General features: G+C 44.7%; 1 protein-coding gene across 6 annotated transcripts in view; it reads left to right on the top strand.

Annotated features, from left to right (window-relative positions):
• Window positions 1–23912, top strand: part of MICU1 (mitochondrial calcium uptake 1) — a 256008-nt gene that overhangs the window by 51766 nt on the left and 180330 nt on the right. The gene's annotated exons all lie outside the window — the stretch shown is intronic.

The raw sequence follows: 23912 nt of genomic DNA, 5'->3' as shown, positions 1-23912 counted from the left end.
CTGAAGGGACTTGTTCATGCACTGTCTGCGTCGCACTCGCTTTGTCACACTTTGCCCTATTTCAGCCAGTGCTCAGTTGTCCCATCTTTCAAGCAATGTTCTGTTGTCACTTCTTTGCTAACCGGGTCCTTCCTCTTGATGGATGACATGGGCCCTAATGCTGCTGACTGTAGAGCTGAAGTGCGAAATGGTAGTTAAGTTGGAATAAAAAGGTATTATTAGCTTTGGAAAACACTTTGTTGAGAAGTGCTATAGACATGCTTGATTTTAAAAACATGATGTTTAATGTATGTATACATTAATGTCATAATCTGTCTTCATATCTTATTTATTTACTTTCTTTGCCTATATATATACCACCCCAATCCTGCATCTCATATCATGTCACTGGTGTCCTGTTCTTGGGGTCTACAATCGTAATATCTTCTGTAGAGGTTGGGTAATAGAAATAGGGAAGTTTGTTGTTCATGAGCAGATCATATATGTTTTTGTTTCAATATTGCCCCCTTCTTTTAGTTGTATTCAGCCAAAACGTATTTTCATAATGGTCAACCACGTGCTTATTTGACTTGGAATGTAACTCTGTCAGAAGTGAGTATGTTATCCTTTCCTGTGATAGAGACTGAATGACTTACATTTGCCCGGAGCTTTTGAAAAGGAGTCTCCCCCTCCACCCCAAATACCCTACAAAGCATAAGGTAATCAGCTGTACTTAAGGCTTGTTTTAAATCATGCTTACAGCTCACCCCTGTGCATGCTTTCTTGAAACTAAGTCCCAAGGTGTTCTGTGGGAGTTGTCTCCTAGTGAATATGTTTAGAAGTGCATCTGTAATTGTTCAGAGGTAGCTTTTTTAATGTCTTAACTTTTTTGAATCAAATATATAAATGGCATTTTGCTTATCATATACCAGAGAGAAACATTTCATCCTCTGTATTCACTCGTGGCTGACATCCAACAGCAACAACAAATATTTATATACCACTTTTTAACAAAAGTTTCCAAAGCAGTTTACATAGAGAAATAATAAATAAATAAAATAAAATGGCTCCCTGTCCCCAGAGGGCTACAATTCTTGTACGTGGTTTGATGCACTGTTTTCAGTCCTACTGTGTGTTTTTGCTTTTAAGAACCCAGTGGTGACTTTCTTTATTCCTCCATAGTTCACTTTATGTAATATGAGCTAGGTGCTACTGTGCTGTAAAATCTCTCAATATACCTGTCATCCTAATAGCTGTGGAGTGATGCTGTGACCTGTGGGGATTTTCCTTCCTTCAGACTCTGATTTCTAGGAGGAGATGGAAATGCCTTGCAGCCCAGCAGCTGCAGAACACTTCTACCTGTGGCTTGGATGTGAGAGAACATTTGACTTGCTCATTAAAAAAAAAAAAAGCCTAATTTTGAATTGTCACAACTTACCATGCATACCAGTGGTGCCAATACACTCACTCATGATAGCAAACTGAAATGGAAGCTAAAAGTTTTTCATTGTAGAACGGTTGAATTTGGATATTTATACTCAGTGGAGACAATTTAGGGAGGAGGAATTGTCCCAGACTGAACTCAGAGTTTCCATGTGAAATATAAAAAGCCTAAGATGTGTACATTTTTGTTAGGGATTCCTTTAAAGGACCAAGGGAGTACTGTAGGTAAGACTGTTATGTCCACTCTGACCCTTAGAAATTTTGGGCTTGAGCCCAAAACATTTTGGAGGCCATTATAAAGGCCTCCGAAATGTTTCGGCTCCGGGGGCCATTTTGGCACTTCGGCGCTGGCAGGGGTAGTTCTTTAAGGGCGGGGGAGGGTGCACTCACCCCTCCTGCTGCATTTCCCCGGCCGGCGCTCCATTATTTTCAAGCCTCTCAGGGCGGTGACGTTCCTCTCTGCCGCCCCATTGTCCTCATTGGCTGGAAGTGGCCAGAAGTACGGATTGCGTGTGCATGCACGTGCAAGGCAGAAAGGCACGCGTGCACGCGAAAAGCACACACACGACTGGTACTTCTGGCCACTTCCGACCGATGAGGACAATGGGGCGGCAGGGAGGAACACTGCCTCCCGGAGGGGCTTGAAAATAATGGAGCTCCGGCGGGGGAAATGCGGCGGGAGGGGTGAGTGCACCCTCCCCCGCCCTTAAAGAACTACTCTTGCCAGCGCCAAAGCAACTTTGGGCACATCCCTAGTAGAAATGATATAAGTTTTGATGTGAAAGATTTCCTCAAATGTTAGAAACTCTTATGAAATATTTCAGGCCTACTTTATGGCAATACCCTTGTTCAAGCATGGTCACTATGAACGATGTCTGCTTCTTCTTGAGATGGTAGCACTTTCAAGATTTCCCTTTATAGCTGTGTGGTCAGCTGTGTGGTCAGCTGTGTAAGAATAGCCAAACCAGCTTCAGAACAGTCCCCTTAGTTTTGTATACATCATACTTATTTTCTGGAGAACCCAAAGCAAATTCGACTGTTTCCTGCAATAAGGCAGACAGCATTTTGAAGGCATATGAAGGCAGAGAAGCTCAGTCAGTCACCACTCTTCTGATAACATCTGTGTCTACCTTTTGTCATAAGTGTGTGTGCAAGCACTAAAAATATGTGGAATGAATATAAGAATCAAGGTTTCGTGGACTTCTAAAGGCCCTCTTAAAATATTAATCTGAATTTTCTTTAATGGCTTCTATTGATTGGAAAACTACCTTACACCAAAATACCTTATGTGTTGGCTTACCTCTGAGAAAGGACCTAGGGATGTCTGACTGCTAGGAGGGCCTGACTTATTGCTATGATTATTGTTGTTTTTATATAAACCAATTTTCAATGAAAAGGTTCTCAAAGTCATTTCCATGTGGAGCTTTTTGCTTTGTTGAATAAAGGAAACTGTCAGTGTGAAATCAAGTATGGATCATTTGAAACTGACAGCCAACCTCTTTCACCCTGAGAAGAGACTGTATTTCAGTAGAGAAGCACAAGCTTTGCATGCATAAGACCCTAGGTTTGATCCCTGGCAACTTCAGGTAGGGCTTGGAAAGGTTTATATTTGAAAACTTGGACTGCTGCCACTAGTTACTGTAGTTATTGAGCTTGATTGGCCAGTGGCCTGACTCTGTTTCATATAACAGTTGTTGCTCTTCAGAAGACTGTCACAAGACTGTCTCCATTGTTTTTTAACATGTCTGTAAAACCGCTGGGAGAGATAATCAGGGGATTAGATGCAGGGTATCAGTATGCTGATGACACCCAAATCTTTTTCTCCATGTCATCATTATCAGGAAAAGGCATAACCTTCCTAAATGCTTGTCCGGAGACAGTGATGGGCTGGATGAGGTGTGTGTGTGTGTGTGTGTGTGTGTGTGTGTGTGTGTAAAGAGACTGAATCCAAGCAAAATGGAGGTACTTATTGTGCAGGGTTGGCACTCAGGAGACAACTTTGATCTGCCTGTCCTAGATAGGGTTACATTCCCTCAGAAAGAATAGGTACACAATCTGGGAGTGTTTCTGGATTTGAACCTCTATTTGATCTCAGTGGCCAGAGATGCATTCTGTCAGCTTCGGCTGATATGTCAGCTGCATCTGTTTCTTGAGATAAATGATGTCAGAACAGTAGTGCACATGCTCGTAACCTCCAGACCTGATTACTGTGTGTGTTATTTGCCAGGGCTAGCAAACTCCTGTGGCATCCAGTTTTTGTTTCTCCTTGCCTGGAGGGTGTGGAGTCAGCTAGGGCTGTGGGAGGCCCCACATTCCTTTGAGCCACATTCCTGTGTCTCAGTTTGAAGCCTACTCTCTACATAAGAGGTGAAGGTCTGAGAGCATAGCGAACAGGACATTGGAGTTTTGCAGGAGTTTAGCGGGAAGTGTGCAGGGGAGCCTGGAACAAGTCCCTGTGATCACAAGGAGCCCAGTGGAGAAGAGAAGGTAAGTACAAATCCCTCCCTCATATTCTTGAGTAAGGCAGTTTGGACAGTTAAATAGCTGACCAATACAGCTGAGACCTATCCTTCTAATAAACTATCTCTAAATACTGTGAACTGCCAACAAAACCAGTTATGAAGATAGAAAGTCAGCAGGGGAGGGGGCACTTCCCAGTGTATTGCACAGAGTGTCACATGTATGACTATTTGCTCCATGGGCAGAAGTCATGGGTGTGTGCTCGGTGCAAGGACTCCTGGCTCTCAGGGAACAAGTTATTTCCCTCGAGACCAAGGTGACGGGTCTGGAGAAGCTCAGAGAGGCATGAGGATGAAACCTTCAGGGACATGGTAGAGGCATCCCACTCCAAGGCTGATAGCTCCTCTGCTGTCAGGAAGGTCCGGGGCAGGGAGGACATTGGTCTGAGGAAGAGGGAAATGCTCCTTTAGAAGGGACCCCTTCCATGGAAGATGAGCCCATATCCTCTCGCACAGGGGATACGCTTCCGGAGGGTGGGGGCCTCCTTGTAGTGGGCAATTCAATCATTAGAGGTATAGAGAGATGGGTTTGTGATCTGTGTGTTGACTGCACGGTGACTTGCCTGCCTGGTGCAAAGGTTGCGGACATCACACAGTGCCTAGATAGGCAGTGCTGGGGGAGGAGACAGCTGTTGTGGTGCATTGTTCACCAACAATGTGGGAAAATGTAGTCACAAGGTCCTGGAAACCAAATTTAGGCTGATAGGTAGCGTATTGAAGTCCAGGACCCCCCAAGGTAGCATTCTCAGAAATGCTACCTGTTCCATGCACAGGTACAGTGAGACAGGCAAAGCTGAGGAATCTCAATGGATGAGATGTTGGTGCTGGGAGGAGGGGTTTAGATTTGTTAGGCACTGGGATACATTTTGGAGAAAGCAAGGCCTGTACAAAAGGGATGGGCTGCACTTGAACCAAGATGGAACCAGACTGCTGGTGCTTAAAATCAAAAAGATTGCAGAGCAGCTTTTAAAATGATGCCTGGGGAATAGCTGACACGAGCTGGGCAGTATCCGGTTTGGCAAAGGCCATCCTTTAAAGTGCGAGGGTATAAAGTATTCAGATAAAACAGAAGGGGACAGAGCAGAAGCACATAAAGAGCAGACAGAAGACTGTGCTAGCTGGTCAAAGAACCAAAAGAAAGATAGCATATACTAGGTAAGAGATTCAGCGTATGGGTGCTTATATGCCAGAAGCCTCCAAGCCAAGATGGGTGAGCTGGAGTGCTTGGTTGCTAACACAGAAATAGACATAGTGGGCATAACAGAAACATGGTAGAACAGAGAGAACCAGTGGGACACTGTTATCCCTAGAGATAAACTCAATAGAAAGAACAGGGAGGGGTGCCTTGGAGGTGGCGTCGTACGGTATGTTAAAGAAGGGATAGAATCTAAGAAGGTAGAAAACCTAGGAGGACCAGAGTCCTCCACAAAAACCCTGTGAGTGACAATACAAGGCCTGAAAGGAAATATGCTACTGGGAATGTGCTATTGTCCTCCGGATCAAAACGCTGACAGTGACTGGGAGTTGCAGCAGGAAATCAGGGCGGCATCAAGGAGAGGCAGGGCAGTAATACTTCAGTTACCCACACATAGACCGGGTAAATTCACAGTCAGGTAATGACAAAGAGATCAAATTTCTAGATACATGGAATGACTGTGCCCTAGAGCAGTTGGTCTTGGAACCAACCAGAGAGAAGGCGACCTTGGACTTAATCCTGAGTGGTACCCAGAACCTGGTGCATGATGTCAGTGTCATCAACCCTTTAGTGAACAGTGACAATAGTGCGATCAAATTCAGCATACGTGTGGGGAGAGACTCACCAAGGAAGTCTAACACAGACACTTTGAATTTCAGAAGAGGAAACTTCTCCAAAATGAGGAGTATAGTGAAAAGAAAGCTGAAAGGGAAAATCAGGAAAGTCACTTAGCTCCAGAATGCATGGAGTTTACTCAAAACTACAATACTGGAAGCCCAGTTAGATTGTATACCCCAAAGGAGGAAAGGTACCACTAAGTCCAGGAGGACACTGGCATGGCTAACAGGTAAAGTCAAGGAAGCCATAAAAAGGAAGAAGACTTCCTTCTGAAATTGGAAGGCCTGTCCAAACGAAGAGAACAAAAATGAATACGAAGTATTGCAAAATAAATGCAAGGTGACACTAGGAAAAGGAAAGATTGTGCTGTTGAGTCAGTGTTGACGCTTGGCGACCACAGAGCCATGTGGTTTTCTTGGTAGTGGTTTACCATTGCCTTCTCCCACGCAGTATGAGATGATGCCTTTCAGCACCTTCCCGTATCGCTGCTGCCCAATATAGGAGTTTCCCATATTCTGGGAAACACACCAGTGGGGATTCAAACCAACAGCCTCCTGCTCTCTAGGCAGGTTGCTTCCCCACTGAGCCATTAGGTGGCTGTAAGGTGACAATAAGGAAGGCAAAAAGAGAGTTTGAGGAACATTTAGCAACCAAGATGATCAGGGGCCTAGAGCACCTTTCTCATGAAGCAAGGCTACAACACCTGGGGCTATTTAGTTTAGAAAAAAGACAACTCCGGGGAGACATAATAGAGGTCTATAAAATCATGCATAGTGTGGAGAAAATGGATAGAAAGAAATTCTCCCCCCACTCACATAACACTAGAACCAGGGGTCATCCTGTGAAATTGATTGCCACAAAATTTAGGACCAACAAACGGAGGTACTTTTTCACACAATACATAATCAACATGTGGAATTCTCTGCCACAAGATGTGGTGACAGCCAGCAATCTGGAAAGTTTTAAGAGGGGTTTGGATAACCATGGAGTAGAGATCTATCAACGGCTACTACTCGGAAGACTATTGGCCACCTCCAGCTTGAGAAGCAGGATGCTTCTGAGTCCCAGTTGCAGGGCAGTAACAGCAGGAGAGAGGGCATGCCCTCAACTCCTGCCTGTAGGCTTCCAGCAGCATCTGGTGGGCCACTGTGTGAAACAGGGTGCTGGATTAGATGGGCCTTGGGCCTGATCCAGCAGGGCTGTCTGTATGTTCTTAATGCATTTTATGTGGGGCTGCCTTTGTATGTGGTCTGGAAACTGTAACTTGGTGCAAATTGTGGCAGCCAGGTTGGTCTCAGGGTCATCCTGAAGAGACCACATTACATGCACTGGCTACCAATATGTTTCTGGGCGTCCTACAAAGTGCTGGTTATAACCTATAAAGCCCTAAACAGCTTAGCCCCAGGGTATTTAAGATAACATTTTATTTGTTATGAGCCTTGCCACCTTTTGAGATCATCTGGGGAGGTCCATCCACAGTTGCCATCAGCTTTTCTAGTGGTCATTCAGGAATGGGCCTTCTTCAACCATTGCTGCCCCAAGGCTTTGGAATGCACTCCCTTCTGAAATAAGAGCCTCCTCATCTCTGACAATTTTTTAAGACTGTGAAGAAGCATTTGTTCATCCAGGCTTTTAATTAGACTTATAGAATTTAACATAGTTTTAAAATTTTTAATTGTTTTAATGTGTTAATTTTGTTTTAATTTTTATTCTTTTATTGTAAAATAAAAGAGATATGTGTTTTGGATGGTATATAAATATGTTAAAGAAATCAACAAACTTGAGTGAGGAAAATAAGCTTTCCTAAATGAAAAACCACTTTCTGTTTGGTTTACAGATACTCCTTTTCATTATAGGGAAGAACACAGAGACCAGAGCCAGAGATGATAATCTCTATCATATTCAGTGTCCATATGTCCTGTTTTTGGACTGACTAGCACCATTCCTTGAGCTTGGGGGACATGCTGGCCAGTCCAAAGGTAGCCTGTGTATGGCTGCTGGGAGAGGGGTCTGCCAGGTGCAAATCGCTTGCTACTAGAGTGTAATGACTGGTGGAGGGTGTGTATGAACAGAATAATGGCAGGGGCTGGATGTGACCTCTAGTTAACCACCTGGGTTTAACATATTATTTACAAAACTTAGTTTGACATGTCTGTCTGCCCTTTTCTGGCCAGTGGTTAATGGTCAGTCCATTTATGTCAAAAGGATTCCCAGCACGAGATAAGAATTAAGGGTTATGATCTGAATTGTATTGCATAGGAATCTGGTCAGACTTCACTGGATGGCAGCTTTAATCTGTTTCTATCCTTAGCTCTGTCCGCACAATCAGCTGCTTCTTAAGCCCTATTCGCATGTTATGTTCAATGCATGTACAATGTATGTACAGTATAAAGGTAACGTGTGCTGTTGAGTCGGTTTCAACTTTTGGTGACCACAGAGCCCTGTGGTTGTCTTTGGTAGAATATAGGAGGGGTTTAGCATTGCCTCTTCCCAGGCGGTATGAGATGATGGACCAGGTCTCACAATCAGTGAGACCTGGTTTTGTCTGGTGAGCGGGAAGAGTGGGCTAAGCCCGCTTTCCCCGCTCATGAGCGGGCAGGGAGCCCTGGGCGGCCGGATTGGCCGCCCACACGATGGCCAGCTCCGAGACTGAGCCAGTGGGGGTAGCGGGGCCCGCACGGCCCCCGCAAGCCCCAGTATGCCCTGCGCGAGCAGGCAGGGCATACTGGGGAGACCCCCGGGCTGGGAGGCTGCTTTTAAGCCTCCCGGATGGGGTTCTACTCATGAGTAGGCGCGGTGCGAATGCGCACCGTGGCTACTCACGATCACAAAAAGCAGGTTTGCAGGAGTGCTTGCTCCGCAAACCTGCTTTTTGCCAGGGGTTTTCGAGCGGGTTAGCTGCTCCAGAACCACCGGGCTCGGCTGTGAGCCCGGTGGTTCTGACGACCAACAAAAATCGGGCTAGCCTCTGCTAGCCCAATTTTTGTTGGTCTTGAGAATAGCCCCGATGTCTTTCAGCGTCTTCCTATATCGCTGCTGCCCGATATAGGTGTTTCCCATAGTCTGGGAAACATACCAGCGGGATTCAAACCGGCAACCTCTGACTTGCTAGTCAAGTCAATTCCTCACTGTGCCATTAGGTGGCTTGTGTACAGTGTACACATGTATAAATCTGTACATACAGTTATTCACACATCATGTTGATGGCATGCACAACAATACACTTCCTATCTATAGCTTTATTTTGAATGGTCTGTACCCAGATTCACTTTTAAAATGAGTGAATATATACAGTCATTCACACACAAAAAACACATGAATGCACATACAATGTTATGTGTGACTGAAACCTTGATCAGACTCTGCTTCCTAGCCCTCTTCACCTCATTCTCTCCTGCTCTGTTCTTCTCTTATGAATTGGGAAAGGCAGATCTTGAGGAGGGTTATATGGAAGGGAATGAGATTGTTAGGGACAGACTGTTTAGGAAAAGGGCTGATCTTGTGGTAGCAAGCATGACTTGTCCCCTTAGCTAAGCAGGGTCTGCCCTGGTTGCCTATGAATGGGAAACCACATGTGAGCACTGATTCCCCTTGGGATGGAGCCACTCTGGGAAGAGCATCTAGGTTCCAAGTTCCCACCCTTGAATCTCCAAGATAGGGCTGAGAGAAATTCCTGCCTGCAACCTTGGAGAAGCCACTGCCAGTCTGTGTATGTAGACGATGCTGAGCTAGATAGACCAATGGTCTGACTCAGTATATGACAGCTTCCTATGTTCCTAATTGATTAACATGGAACATATTTGGACATTTTAAAAAACTGAAGACCTGTGGAGCTGAGTATCTGTCTTTCCATTATTAAAGCTTGAAAATGCATCTACAACTTTGATGAAAGAATGAGGCCCCGCCTAAACATGCAGGGAAATGAGGCAGTAGAGCATGCTGTCAAATCCCTGGCTCACAGGCTGAATCTGGCCTGCACAGCTCTTTGCTCCAGTACTTCTTTCCCCACACCATTCTCCACAGCTCCTTCCTTTCCCCTCCCCCTCCCCCTGCCAAACAGCAAAGCACTGGCAGCTTCCTTCCCACCTACCCTCCTTATTGTCACTCCTTCTTTCCCCCCTCCATCAAAGTGGTGGCATCCAAAGTTCCAGCTGGCTTCCTTCTTCCTGGGACCAGCTTCTTCCTTTCCCCTTGCCCTGTGCCGTGCTGATGCGCCAGGTGGGTGGCTTCCTTCTTCCTCCTGCTACCGGCAGTATTTCCCTCCCTCCCGCCCTTCCATCTCTCTCTCTTGTCAATCTTGCCCCATGCTCTTTCTTTTTTCTCTCTTGTCAAGCCTCCCCACCTTACTCCCTTCCTTTCCCCCCTCTCTTGTCAATTCTGCCCCATCCTCTTTCCCTCCCCTCCCTCCCTCTCTCGCACTTGTCAAACCTTGCCCATCCACTTTCTCTCTCTGTCTCTCTTTCCCTCTCTTTCTTGTCATGCCTTTCTGTGTGTGTGTCTTCAATCCTGCCTCATCCCCCCCTCTTGTCAAGACTCCCCACCCTCTTAACCTCTTTCTCTCTTTTGTCAAGCCTCCCCCCACCCACCCACCCCTGTCATTGGGAACTATGATATTCAGAATTTCTTCCAAAAACTACCAAACAATTATTTAAATGTTCCCTGAGCATATTCCAGTGTAAAAGTAATGTGTTCAGCTAATTTAGGTGGCAGGGCAAGAGAGTGGGGAAGAAGGAGTGAGAGAAAGAGTGGGGCGGGGGGGAGGAAGACTCAGGAAGATGATTTTGATCTGCCTGTTCTGGATGGGGTCACACTTCCCCAGAAGGAACAGATATGCATTCTGGGGGTGTTTCTGGACACAACTCTCTCCCTGGTGTCCCAGGTTGAGGCAGTGGCCAGAGGTGCCTTTTGTCAGCTTCGGTTGATATGCCAGCTGCATCCATTTCTTGAGATAAATAGCCTCAGAACAGTAGTACATCTGCTGGTCTCTTCAAGACTTGACTACTACAATGTTCTCTATGCGGCTGCCTTTGTACGTACTCCGGAAACTGCAGTTAGTCCAGAATGCGGCAGCCAGGTTGGTCTCTGGATCATCTTGGAGAGACCATATCACTCCTATCTTAAAATATCTACACTGGCTGCCAATAAGTTTCCGGGCAAAGTACAAGGTTTTGGTTATAACCTATAGAGCCCTAAGCAGCTTGGGCCCTGGGTATTTAAGAGAACCTCTTCTTCACTATGAACCACACTGCTCATTGAGATCATCTGGAGAGGTCCGTCTGCAGTTGCCACTGGCTCGTCTGGTGGCTACTCAGGGATGGGCCTTCATTGCTGCCCTGAGGCTTTGGAACACACTTCCTGCTGAAATAAGAGCCTCCCCATCTCTTACAACTTTTAAAAGGGCAGTCAAGACGCATTTGTTCACCTAGGCTTTTAATTAGATATTGTTTTAATTGTGTTTTAATAGTTTTAACTTTTCAAATTTTAATTGTTGAAATGTGTCAGTCTTTTTATTGGTTGTTTTTATTGTTTTGTAAACCACGCAGAGAACTTGTGTTTTGGGTGGTATAAAATATGTTAAACAAACAAACAAATAAAAGACAGAAGGTGTTACAAGGTGGGAATGATGTGACAGAATGTGGCAAGAGGTTATGTGTGTCCCCCACCCCAACCCGAGGTGCATGGGAATCTAATCTGGCTTACCACCAGATTCAAGTTTTACACCCCTGCTGTAGAGTCTCCTGTAGGCTATAGAGTGGTCTGTAGGCCAGTCTGCAGGTAGAGGAATCTTTTTTTTTTAAACCTCCTTGCAAGTAGAAAAGTAGAATAGGAGAGAGCATGGTCTAGAACAGTGATTCTCAAACTTGGGTCCTCAGGTGTTATTGGACTTCAACTCCCATAATCCCCAACCAAAGGCCACTGAGGCTGGGGATTATGGGAGTTGAAGTTCAATAACACCTGAGGACCCAAGTTTGAGAATCCCTGGTCTAGAACCTTGCTACCTGATATGCTAGCTTTTTACTTGGAGGGAATTTGTTACATGAGGGCAACTTTCATCATGGCACCTCACCTGCAATCTGAAGTAGGGCAGTCCAGAATTCTGCCACCTTATTCTTTTGCATAAGTCTGAGAAGGGTACACTTCTATAGCCTCTTTAATGCCATCAATACATTTGCTCTGTAATAAAAGCAATAATGTATAAAATGTTTTTCACTCCTTGTCTTAACTTTTCTTTTTCTGTTAATTTATAAAGCAAAAACTTTAAAGACCTGCACTTGTATGACTTGTTTGTTTCAACACCTTTTCAAGTCAGGTCTCTAAGATGGCAATTGGAAGTTATAAGCTGTGTTCCTTAGAGCTAAGAAATTATCAAAATGTCCAAATGACAAATTCAGAATTGGACTTGAATCGGCTCATTCCATGTTTAGTAGGAGACCATCTGAAGCTATTTATGTTGTTCTGAAATATTTTGTATAATTTCAGCCTCTAATTGAATTTTGCACCATTATAAAAAGGCAGAAATGGATGGAAATTGCCTGATTTTGTTTTGTGCTTAGGACTGTAGAGGAAATCTTGCTTTCTCAAGTGTGAAAATACTTGTATAAATAAGAAGATTTCCTGACTGAACCCGAATCTATTATTTTCCAGGCTTAGAAAATGGAATATAGATTGTGTACATTAATTACTTTTCTTTCCTGATCCATAATTGGATTTTAGACACAGTGGCTTGTTCTGCCTCTAATTGCAAATATAAATGCTGGGCTTGTTTGGGCAAGAGGAGACTGGATCATGTGTAATAAATGCATCTTTGTTTCAAAAGGTCTAATAATTAAAATGTTCAATTAGAAGCAGTGATGCACTTATTAAGTATGAAGAAAAACATATGCAAAGGTTCATCTAGACACACTGGTATTTTGCCTTTTTGTTGCAAAGCTTTACCAGTTTATATTCATACTAATTACCTTAGTGCTAAGTGGCCCCATTTAATAGTAAATTAGCTCCTTAAACACTGTAGTAGATTTGCTGGTGACTGTCTAGTAAATAATTATAATGAATTAATCTCCTTAAATACAAAAAGTTAGTGGCACAGAAGACATGTTGTGTTTATTGGTTCAGTTTCTTCCACAGAAACAAAAGATGCAAAAATAATTCTGTACAGAGTTTTTTATTTTTAAAAAATTCCAGAGGTTTTATGGCTGATGCTGAATACCTGATGCTGTACAAATGAAGCTGTTGATACCAGTTTTAGCTACAATAAAATACTTCTGTGTACAAGGTTATGTATTTCTGGCAAGGATGACCATCTTCAGCATAAAAAGAGGAGAGAGAATGGCATCCAGAACCAAATAGGTTCTGAGGCAATGAACAGGATGTTGAAGCTCATTATAAAAACCTGGCCAAATATCTCCTCCTAATAAAAGTTACAAATGTTTATAATGATAAGCTAAAATAACCTTGGAACTCCCCCTGCCCAATAGAACCCTACCTTTTAAACATAGGATAGATTTATTTTTCTGGGCAGACTCCCCACCTTGCTTGCTCCTTCCTTTTCTGGTTGTGTCTGTCTGACTCAGGCAGGTGATGGACTATCACATCCAGGAGGAGGAGGGAGCAACTCACCCCTCCCTCCCTTGCTTGCTTGCTTGTTTCCTCCCCTCCTGGTTTCATCTGTCCATCACCAGGCTCAGGCGCCATGTGTAAATTTCCAGGTGCCATGAATTGTCGAGCTGGTGAATTGATGAGCCCTGAGCTAGGGATCTTGACCCTATTCATCTTATATAATTTCAGGCTTAATTTTGTGTTATATTTGGAGTTGCAATCCTTCAGAATGGATGTGCAATGGGGAAAGGTGTTCCTGCAAGACTATAACGGGTTTTGTTCATCTACAGATGTCCTGGGTGAAAAGAAGAATAAAACCATAACTTTCCCTACTTTTCCTATGTGCAAGTCTGTGCATATGGCCACTGGGAAACAATAATTAACCGTGAGATGGCAGCAGCATGAGTTTCTGATGGTGGCATGTTGGATGGAGTGATGGCTTTCAGAATTCAAAGCCAGCATCGCCTGTTCTTAAACAAATGGAATTTCCCACTTGGTTGGAATTAATATGGTGAAATATTGGCCTGAGCTCTGTCAGAGAAATTACTCGGGTACAAAATTTAATCTTCATCCAGAAATGTAATTCAGATTAATAGCACAAGCACAGTGGGTAATTCTTTATCTGATGATGCTGGAAAAATGTCAGTTTGAGTAAAAGTGGCATAGAGGCGAACTTGGGCACAACAGTTCTGCAGCAAGGGGCTGTCCTCTGGGGTGCTGCCCCATCAGGTACAGTCACACAAATCACTGCAAAGTGTGAGTTTTATCAAGCATTGGTAGCCAGTTATTGGGAAGGGGGCACTTTTTTGGTTAGAATCATTTTCATAGTGTTTTTATAGCTGGTTGTATTAAAAACACTCAGCAACAAAGATATGCTCCATATTGACTCCCTGTTGTACATTAATGTAGATTTAATTTTAATTTTAATGTGTACTTTGTCTGTAGTACCCCAAGTGAGAAGTGTCATAGGCACAGGGACATGGGAAGTGTTGCAGTCAAAACAGGCCTAAATGGAGAGAGGTTAATTTACATTGCTTCACAGATATAATGGTAGCAGAGTCATAGTGAGGTTGGCTGGCTTTAGCCTCTTATTAAAACTGATTGATTGATTGCATATCTATACTGCCTAGTATAGAAATCTCTAGGTGGTGTAAAAATTAAAACATAATATAAACACATTTAAAATTCATAAAAACAGCTAAAAATCACAGTAGATAAAAACACACATTTTAAAAATTTAACTTTCAGTTAAAAGCCTAGGGAAACAGGTACGTCTTCAGGGTCCTCCTAAAAGCAAACAGAGAAGGAGGTGCTCTTATTTCAGCAGAGAGCTGAAATATTCCAAAGCCTTGGGGCAGCCACAGAGAAGGTCCGGTCCCGAGGTGCCACTAAATGACTTGGCGGCAACCATAACTGGACCTCTACAGATGATTTTAATAGGCGACAGGGTTCATGACGAAGAAGGTGCTCTCTTAAGTACCCTGCGCCTAAGCCATTGAGGGCCTTTAGGTAATAACCAGCATTTTGTATTTTGTTCAAAAACGTATCGGCAGCTAGTCTTTTAGAATTGGTGTTATATGGTCCCTTTGGGTAAACCCAGAGACCAATCTGGCTGCCGCATTCTGTACCAGTTGTAGTTTCCGAACTACGTACAAAGGCAGCCGCACATAGATGTGCATTACAGTAGTCAAGCCTAGAGGTTACCAGCAGATGTACCATCATTTTAAGGTCATTTGTCTCCAGAAATGGATGTATCTGGCGTATCAGCCAAAGCTGATAAAAAGCACTCCTGGCCCTAGCCTCAACCTGAGAAACCAGGGAAAGTTTGGGATCCAGGAGTATGAACCTGATCTTTTAGGGGGAGTGCAACCCCATCCAAAACAGGCAGATATAAACCATCTCTCGGATCCCGACTCCCTACAGACAGTACCTCCATCTTGTTAGGATTCAACTTTAGCTTGTTATCTCTCATCCAGCCCAATATCGCCTCCAGGCAGGGGGGTCATGCCATTTCCTCATGAAGTTGGTATGGAGAAATAGATCTGGGTGTCATCAGCATATTGATAGCATCCCAGACCAAACTTCCTGACGATCTCTCTCAACGGTTTCATGTAGATGTTAAAAAGCATTGGAGACAGTAAGGAGCCTTGAGGAACCCCACACATTAGCTCTTGTTTTTCAGAACAACAGTCTCCAAGTGACACCATCTGGAATCTGCCAGAGAGGTAGGAGCGGAACCACTGTAAAACAGTGCCACCCAATCCCACCTTCTTCAAGCGACCCAGCAGGATACAATGGTCAATGGTATCAAAAGCTGATGAGAGATCCAAAAGAATTAGCAGAATCATACTTCCTCTGTTGATCGCCAGTTGGAGATCATCCATTAGGTCGACCAAGGCAGTCTCAACCCCATAGCCCACCCAAAACCCAGTCTGGAAAGGCTCTAAATAATTGGTGTCATCCAAAACTGCCTGGAGCTGAGAAGCAACCACTCACTCAGTCACCTTGCCCAACCAAGGGAGATTAGAGATAGGTCTGTAATTAGCAAACTCTGATGGATCCAATGCAGGTTTTTTCAAATAAGGTCTAATAATAGCCTCCTTAAGACAAGGAGGCATCCTGCCCTCCCTCAGAGAAGCATTTATGATATTTACCAGACCCTCTCTGACAAAATGATTGCCAGATGAAATAAGCCAGGTTGGGCAAGGGTAAAGAGAGCAGGTAGTTGGGCGCACAGTCCGAAGCAGTTAGTCCACATCCAATTCAATCCCACAAGAGGGGTTGCTGGGTACCTCTATGATAGACTCTGCAGTATGTGTGGAGTCTAGTTCAGCACGAATACAAGATATTTTATCTGCAAATAAGTTGTTAAACAGATCACAGATGTTCCCAAGTTCAAATTCAAGGCAGAGGGAGTACGAACTAGCCCCCTCACAATCCTAGACAACTCAGCTGGATGTGAACTTGCAGAAGCAAAGCAGGCAGAGAAGCACTGTTTCTTTGCTGTCCTCACTGCCAGCAGGCGTGGAGCCAGCCGAGCGGTGGCCTGGGTCCAGCCCCACCCAGCAACCCCTCTGCTGACGTCCTGTGCGCGTGACGGCATGCGCACGGGGTGTGCCTCGAACGAACCTGCCCCCTCCCGGGCTACTGGGAGCCCTGAGCGAGTGCTTGCCGATCCTTTTCAGGGAGCATTTGCTGCCTGAAAGCTTCTATTCCCCTTTCCCTCCCTCCAGAGAGGGAGAGAAAGGGAGAATTGATGCTTTCAGGCAGCAAGCGTTACCTGAAATGACAGGGAAGGGCGCGCTCGGGCTCTTTGGAGCTTGAGGCCACGCCCCCTTTGTGCGAGACATGGGCAAAGGGGTGTGGCCTCAAGCGCCAAAGAGCCCAAACGAGCCCTTCCCTGTCATTTCAGGTAACGCTTGCTGCCTGAAAGCGTCAATTCTCCCTTTCTCTCCTTCTCTGGAAGGAGAGAAAGGGGAATAGACACTTTCAGGCAGCAAACGCTGCTGAAAAGCATCGGCAAGCACTCGCTTGGGGTTCCCGGTAGCCCGGGAGGGGTCATTCAGGGCTCTTCTGGAGCCTGAGTCACGCCCCCCCAGGGGCTTCAGCGGCCCCTACCATTAGTGGCCCCTACCATTAGTGGCTTTGAACAGTTTTGCACAATGGTGGCTATGCCCCTGACTGTAAGAGCATAGATCCTCAAATGAGCTCTGTGTTGCAATCTGTCAGATTCTCACCAAGTCTTCCTCGACTTGCACTCCAGTCATCTACCTCGCCGCTTCAATCATGGGGCTGACTTTAAAGCACATCGGAGAGGATGCTTAGGAGCGATTGTGTCTACCGCTCTAATAAGTTCATTATTCCATATTTGCACCAGAGCATCAACAGAATCACTAGCAGAGCCAGCTCGAAACCCTTCCAAGGTTTCTTGGAATCCTATTGGATCCAATAACCTTTTCGGGCAGATCAACCTAATGGGTCCTTCAGCCCTGCAGAGGTGGGTTGTGGCTGCAAGTCCTATCTTAACCAGATGGGGATCCTTCCATGACAATGCAGAGATAACAGGAGTCCCCAACCACAGAACACCACCCTGATCAGAGCAGAAGACCAAGTCGAGCATGTGACATATATCATGCGTTGGTCCAGAGACCACTTGGGATAGACCCATAGTCATCATGGTGGCTATGAACTCTTGAGTTCCCCCTGGCAACCCGGTCCTGAAATGGACATTGAAGCCTCCCAACACTGACAATGATCCACTCCAATGCCAGCTCAGCAACCAGGTCTGTCAGCTCAGATAGGGACTCTGTTGGACAATGGGCTGATCGGTATACCAACAGAAGTCCCAATCTCTCCTTGGTCCCTAGACTTAGGAACACACATTCAATATACGCCAACTCCTTGACAGGGATCCTGATAAGGGAGATAGTACTCTTATAGACCACAGCCATCCCACCTCCCCGACCACATCCTCTCACCTGCCCCACCATGGAGTAACCCATTGGGAGGAGCAGGGACCAAACTGGGCCACTAGCCTCTCCTGACCGGGTTTCCGTAATGCACACCAGATCAGCACTTTCATCCAAGATCAAATCATGGATAATCTCAGGCTTATTTTGGACTGACCTAGCATTATAAAGCATTAAAATGTTTTATTAAATGATTAAAGTGCCCTTTAGGATTTTAGGAGAGAGGATTTTATCCAAAATGCATTGAGCCTATTATATACAACAGCAAGGCATATAGTTTTTGTTACCTTGGTGGTGCCTCCTTCCTTCTCTTTTTTCTCTTTTGGTCCACAGACACACTACAAGTCAGCATTGGGACTTGACCACTGTGGTGGTGGTTGAATGAGGGAGAACAGATGATGTGCTTCTTGCTTTCATTGCTTGTTCTCCTGCTTTTCTTTCTGTTTCCTGGTTTTTTGAAAACACTTTTTTTCTCTAAACCAAAAGGTGATGCACCTGAGCGTGACAGGTAATGTCCTAGGTTTTATATAAGATTGAGAGAGGGGCTATAGCTCTTGGCATCTATAATTAAAAGGCAGAAGAAATGGACAAAATCTCTGCCTAAGAATTTGTAGGAGCTACTACCAGTCAGAATAGAACTCTGGGCTAGGTGGGCCAATGCTCTGACTCATTATTGTAGCTCCTTATGAGGCTAGAAATGAGGTATACATGTTTTGTGGCACAACTGACCTCATTTCTGCTTTATCCTCACACCATCTCTGACCCTATCCTTGTATAGTCATAAATTAGTTGAGTGTAACATAACCGTTAAGATTGTAGATATAAAACCCAGGAGTCCTGTTGTTTGAGTCTGTACGCATGACCCCTGTGCAAACATATCCAATATATTAGATGTCCAGTGAACCAGAGATGGAAAAGGCAGACACTTACGTCTCTGGGCGGTTTACAACAAAATAAAAACAGAAAGTAAAACATTAGTTAAAACAAAAAGTTTAAAACATTGCAACAATTTAAAAATTTTAAAAGAATATTTTAAAACAGTATTAAAACCACTAAAACAATATTAATTAAAAGCCTGGGTGAACAGATGTGTCTTTAAAGACTTTTTAAAAGCTGTCAGAGATGGGGAGGCTCTTATTTCACTAGGGAGCGCATTCCAAAGCCTCGGGGCAGCAGCGGAGAAGGCCTGTCCCTGAGTGGCCACCAGACGAGCAAATGCAAATGCAAATGCAGACAGACCTCTCCAGCTGATTTCAGTGGGCAGTGGGCTTCATGACGAAGAAGGCGTTCTCTTAAATACCCAGGGCTCAAGCTGTTTAGGGCTTTATAGATTATAAACAAGACCTTGTATTTTGCCTGGAAACATATCGGCAACCATTGTAGCTCCTTCAATACAGGAGTTATATGGTCTCTCCAAGATGACCCAGAGACCAACCTGGCTGCCACATTCTGGACCAACTAGTTTCTGGACTACATACAATGGCAGCCCCACTTAGAGTGCATTGCACTAATCCAGTCTGGAGGTTACCAGCAAATATAACTCAGTATTGTCTACATTGCCTTCAAGGTAGCAGCCTTCCAGGTTTTCAGACAGGAGTCTTTACTAGCCCTACCTGGAGATGCCAGGAATTAAGCTTGGGGCCTTCTGCATGCAAAGCAGGTGCTCTTCCTCTGAGCTACGGCCTCGTCCCTTGCATAATGACACTACACATTTAGAGCCATCCAAATTTGCTTCTCCTTTCTTTTACAAATAAAAGATGCTGAAGCACTGTAATTTCTTTGCATCCTGAAAAGCAAGATTTTTAAATTTTCTTCAAAACGGTAATGAATTAAAAGATTCTTCAGTCAAATTCTTCTGAACTCTTTGTTTTATAAACTTCCCTTTGTATTATCAACTTCCCTTGCAATCATTGCTTTTGCCTCTCTCATTTATTTATTATTTTAGCTTGGTATACCGCCTTTCATCTGATGCTCCCAAGGTGGCTTACAAATGTAGTAAAACAGTAGGCAGCAAAATTACAGTAAAGACAATCATGCAAAAATAACATGATAGCAGAAAATCAATCCTGTATCCAAGAGCACAGCTGGAAAAGTAGTGACAGAAAGCAGTACATTTTAACCACCTGACTCAGGTTAATTAAATCCAAAAGCTTGGGTGAATATTATTGTGTGTAATAGTCCACATAAGATTAGCAGAGAGGTAGCAATACAGGACTTGGCCAGGAGGCCATTCCACAGTCTGGGAGCAGCAACAGAGAAGGCTCTGTCCCTCACATACTCACCAATCTTTCTTCTTGAGGAGTCTGTACTTGGAGCAAGCCCCCCTCATACATCCCAATGATCTTGTCTGGTGAGCAAAGCTCTTTTGGAACAGGCAGTCCTTCATGTGTCTAGGGCCTAAATTACTTAGGGCTTTACAGCCTGTAGCACATGGCTGGTATGTAAGAGGAAGAAAGAAACCAGGTCATGGCTTTTTTGAACTGTTTTGAACTACTCAGGAGTCCACTATTGAATTCAGTGTGGTCTAGGCCAGTTTACAGATTGCCACTAAATATCACAAAGACAGTCTGAGAGCGCAAGTAATCTGGTTTTAAAAAAGAAAAATGAGGTTGGTTCTTTAGTGTTGGTTCTTTAGCAGCCTTTTCTCATCTATATATTTCTTTCAGTAGCTTTACAACATTACAAGACTGTCTCTGATATTTAGGAATGTATAGAAGTTAGGTACTCCTGAGGGTCTTTCTGTAGGACAGTGATGGTGAGCCTTTTTAGGATAGGGGCCTCATTGACAGTGATAAAACTGCTGAGCGGATATTTACTTAAATTGACATCTCTGTTTTACACCGCTGTACAGAGAGCCAGTGTGGTGTAATGTGCTGCATTTGACTCAGGAGTATATGGGTTCAAATCCCCTTTTGGACATGGCATTATCAGGTGACCCTGGGCTGTTGACTTTCTCTTGTCGCAGCCCAGAACGTGACAGATTCCAGGTGCCTGGGAGCTGTGGTGCCTAGAAATGTAACTCTGGCACCTAGACGAATATATTCAGAGGCAGAGTTATTTAATAAAATATTTGTCGCAAGCAGCCCTGTTTTCTAAGCATGTTACTCCTAAAGGGGATAAAGAGAAACCCATTTCCCTCCCACTCTGCAGTGTCTATCACCAAATATGGTAGTTTTGTCATCTGTTGTTTGGTCCCTAAATTTTTGGGCTGGCTCCTAGGTCATTTTTATTAAAGAAAATTTTATCAAAGTTTGTCCTGGTCTAGCTCACAAGGATGTTGTGAAGATAGCTTTCCAACACTGTCTGTCAATGATCCTTGGTGGGGTAGCTACAATATATGCTACCTTGACCTTCTTAGAGGAAGAATGGGATATAAATATGATAAAATACATAAATCTGTTTCTATACTAGCATGGCTTAGATCTAAAAGGAGTTTTCAGTGGCAGGGCTCAGCTCTGAAATATCAGATGTAGGCATGCATGTGAATCGAGGTTCATGCACCGGTCCAAATTTGGACCAGTTTGTGGTTCTGTGAACTGGTTTGTTCCCGTTCTGTCCAACCACAAACCAGTTCAGCGGCTTGAGGGCAGTGCTGGGGGATGCAATGCTGAGTGAATAAGCTGGTCCGTACCTGCATGACTGCCCTCCAAGTAGCTTCCTGCTGCTGTGGCACTCCCACCAACAGCCTGCGTGTTGCTGTGCTGCTGCACGCGGGCTGTTCGGAGTGCTGCAGCAGCAGGAAGCTGCCTGGAGTGGTGGCCACACAGGTACAGACCTGCTTGCTTACTTTTAAAGGTTCCACTCACCGCTACCCCCCAGTGCCACTCTTGAATGGCCGAACCAGAACAAGCCAGTTCGTGGAACCACGAACTGGCCTGAATTTGGACCGGTACACAAACCTTGGTTCATGCACGTGCCTAATCAGAAGTAATAATAGACAGGGCCTTTGAGAAAATGCCAAAAGCCTTTTATCACTTAACTGCCAACAAAGCGTTTCCTCACATCCACTACTGGAAGGAAGGACTTTCAGGTCAGTGGATATGACTCCTGGGGATTTCCCAGATGGCAAATTTACTTCAAAGTTCCCTGGAAGTGGTGTGTGTGTGTTCTCACATTGGGTGGATTTACCTCATAGTCCCTGCGAGGTATCAAGGAGCACTCCATACACGATTCAGGTTTCCCCTGCACATTGGAGCTTAGTCTGAATTATCCCCGTGCTAAAAAGTTCCACTTTCTATGGTGGCCTTTTGGAATACTTCAAAGTACCCCCATGTTTCTTCTGAGATGTATGGAGGGGCTATAGTGATAGAGTGTCAACTTTTTTCTTTGCATTAAAAAAAAAATTCTGGGTGAGCTTGTGGAACATCAGCAAGACTGCTGTATTTGCCGAGTTGGTGGTCTTCCACAAGACCACTGACCATCGGGGGTGGGGGAAGGATCTGTGTGCCTGCTTCCATGCTTCTCTGCCTGCCCGGCTGGCTTGCCTTGCTCTCTCTGCCACTTATTTCTGGCCAGGAGAGTGGGTGGGTGGAGAGGGATGGATGGAGGCTACCAGCTGGGTGATCTTGCAGAAGACCCCCTAAAAAGAAGTTAATTTTTTTTAGAAAATGTTTCTTATTCATCGAAATGAAAGTTTTTAGAAGCACACACCATGCATGCAAGGTAGGAAAACAAAAGAGGTGTGGCATCCCGCCTCCTTTAGAAAGCTACTGGCCAGAGAAAGACTCAGGAGCAAGCGGTATGAACGATCCGTTGGGAAAATATGAAAGGAACAGAGGGGACACCCAGCATCCAAGCAGCCCTATGCAAACACCCCCAGAATTGTTATTTTGGCTTCAGGATGCAGCTTCTATGCGACTAATCATTAGTCGCGTAATCCCGCGATGAAGCCTGCCATCTGGGAAAGCCCCTGGGCAGGCTTTAGCGTTGCTATATATTCTCTTTAAAGAATGAAATGCTTTGCAAAAGTTTCTTTCCTCAAACCACCCCCTCTCCCAAATTTCCCCTTCAGCAGCAGCTTCTCTGGCACCAGTACAGTCCAGGTTTGAGGAAGCTGCCACTGGATATAGCAACCCTGTGTTTCTTGTTTCCCCCACAGACTTCCACTTCCTTGGGGAAAACCATTGCAGAATCAGCTTTGATCAGCTCTGCTGTAATGCGCGTTTGCTTCAGATCTCAAAGGCTGACCAAACAAGGCTGCCTGCAGAAGCTGCAGTGCGGTGGCACAAGTCATCTTGCTGCAAAAGGATGCAACAGCTGCTAAATGGGTGGGGAGGAGTTCCCTTCACTTGCTTTCCTCTTTAGAAAATGTAAGCTGCTAGATGCTACTTCTGTTTAGAGAGACCTATGCTAGTAATGGGGCTAATGTAGCCGGGATCTGCTCAGTTCACAAACTCTTGGCTGTTTCTGCAGTCAGCCCTGTCAGTTGCTGCACTTCCCCGCCCCCGCTTTCCTCCCCAGGAAGGCCACTTGCGGCCAGCTTGTTGATTTCCTCACAGTTTGCTGAGATCTTACTAGATCCAAATAAATCAGGGTCCTGAGGAGAAGTGCACAGAGGGGATGAGCTGGGTTGGGCCTGCCAGTCAGAATCCCCCTTCCTGTTTTTACCCTAGAGCAGTGATTCTTACACCAGTCACCAGTCGCTTCACTACTTTTTACATGTCATGTGGTAAGCGTAACTCAGGAGTGTGCAGCTCAGTCCTCCTGCTGATGCTGCAGCAAACTTGATCTAGATAAAAATTGTAGATGTTGTTTTATTAAAACGTGCATAATTTTTATGATCAGCGTGCATAATTTTACTTTCCAGAATGCAGTTTTTTAGTTCTTGAAAGAAATAAAGGTTGGTATTTGTCTGGGCCCATGCAGATGTAACACTGCCCCTGAACACACTGAGTGCTGCCTGCAAGACTGCATACTCCCTTCCCTTCTAGAGAAGGAATTCAGCTGACAAGGTGGCTTAACTGTGTTTAGCCATTAAATGACGTTGATGTTAACTACAGTTACCAGAGTTCCTGCTTAACCCATGATTTGAAACTAATCCTTGCTAGTTCTAACCTATGGCTAGTCGTGGGAATTTTTTCACACAAGGCTTTT

The sequence above is a fragment of the Hemicordylus capensis genome, chromosome 3 (assembly GCF_027244095.1).
Source record: "Hemicordylus capensis ecotype Gifberg chromosome 3, rHemCap1.1.pri, whole genome shotgun sequence".
Classification (NCBI taxonomy): domain Eukaryota; kingdom Metazoa; phylum Chordata; class Lepidosauria; order Squamata; family Cordylidae; genus Hemicordylus; species Hemicordylus capensis.
Note: the sequence above shows the minus strand (reverse complement) of the source record. Positions and strands in the feature narration are given on the sequence as shown.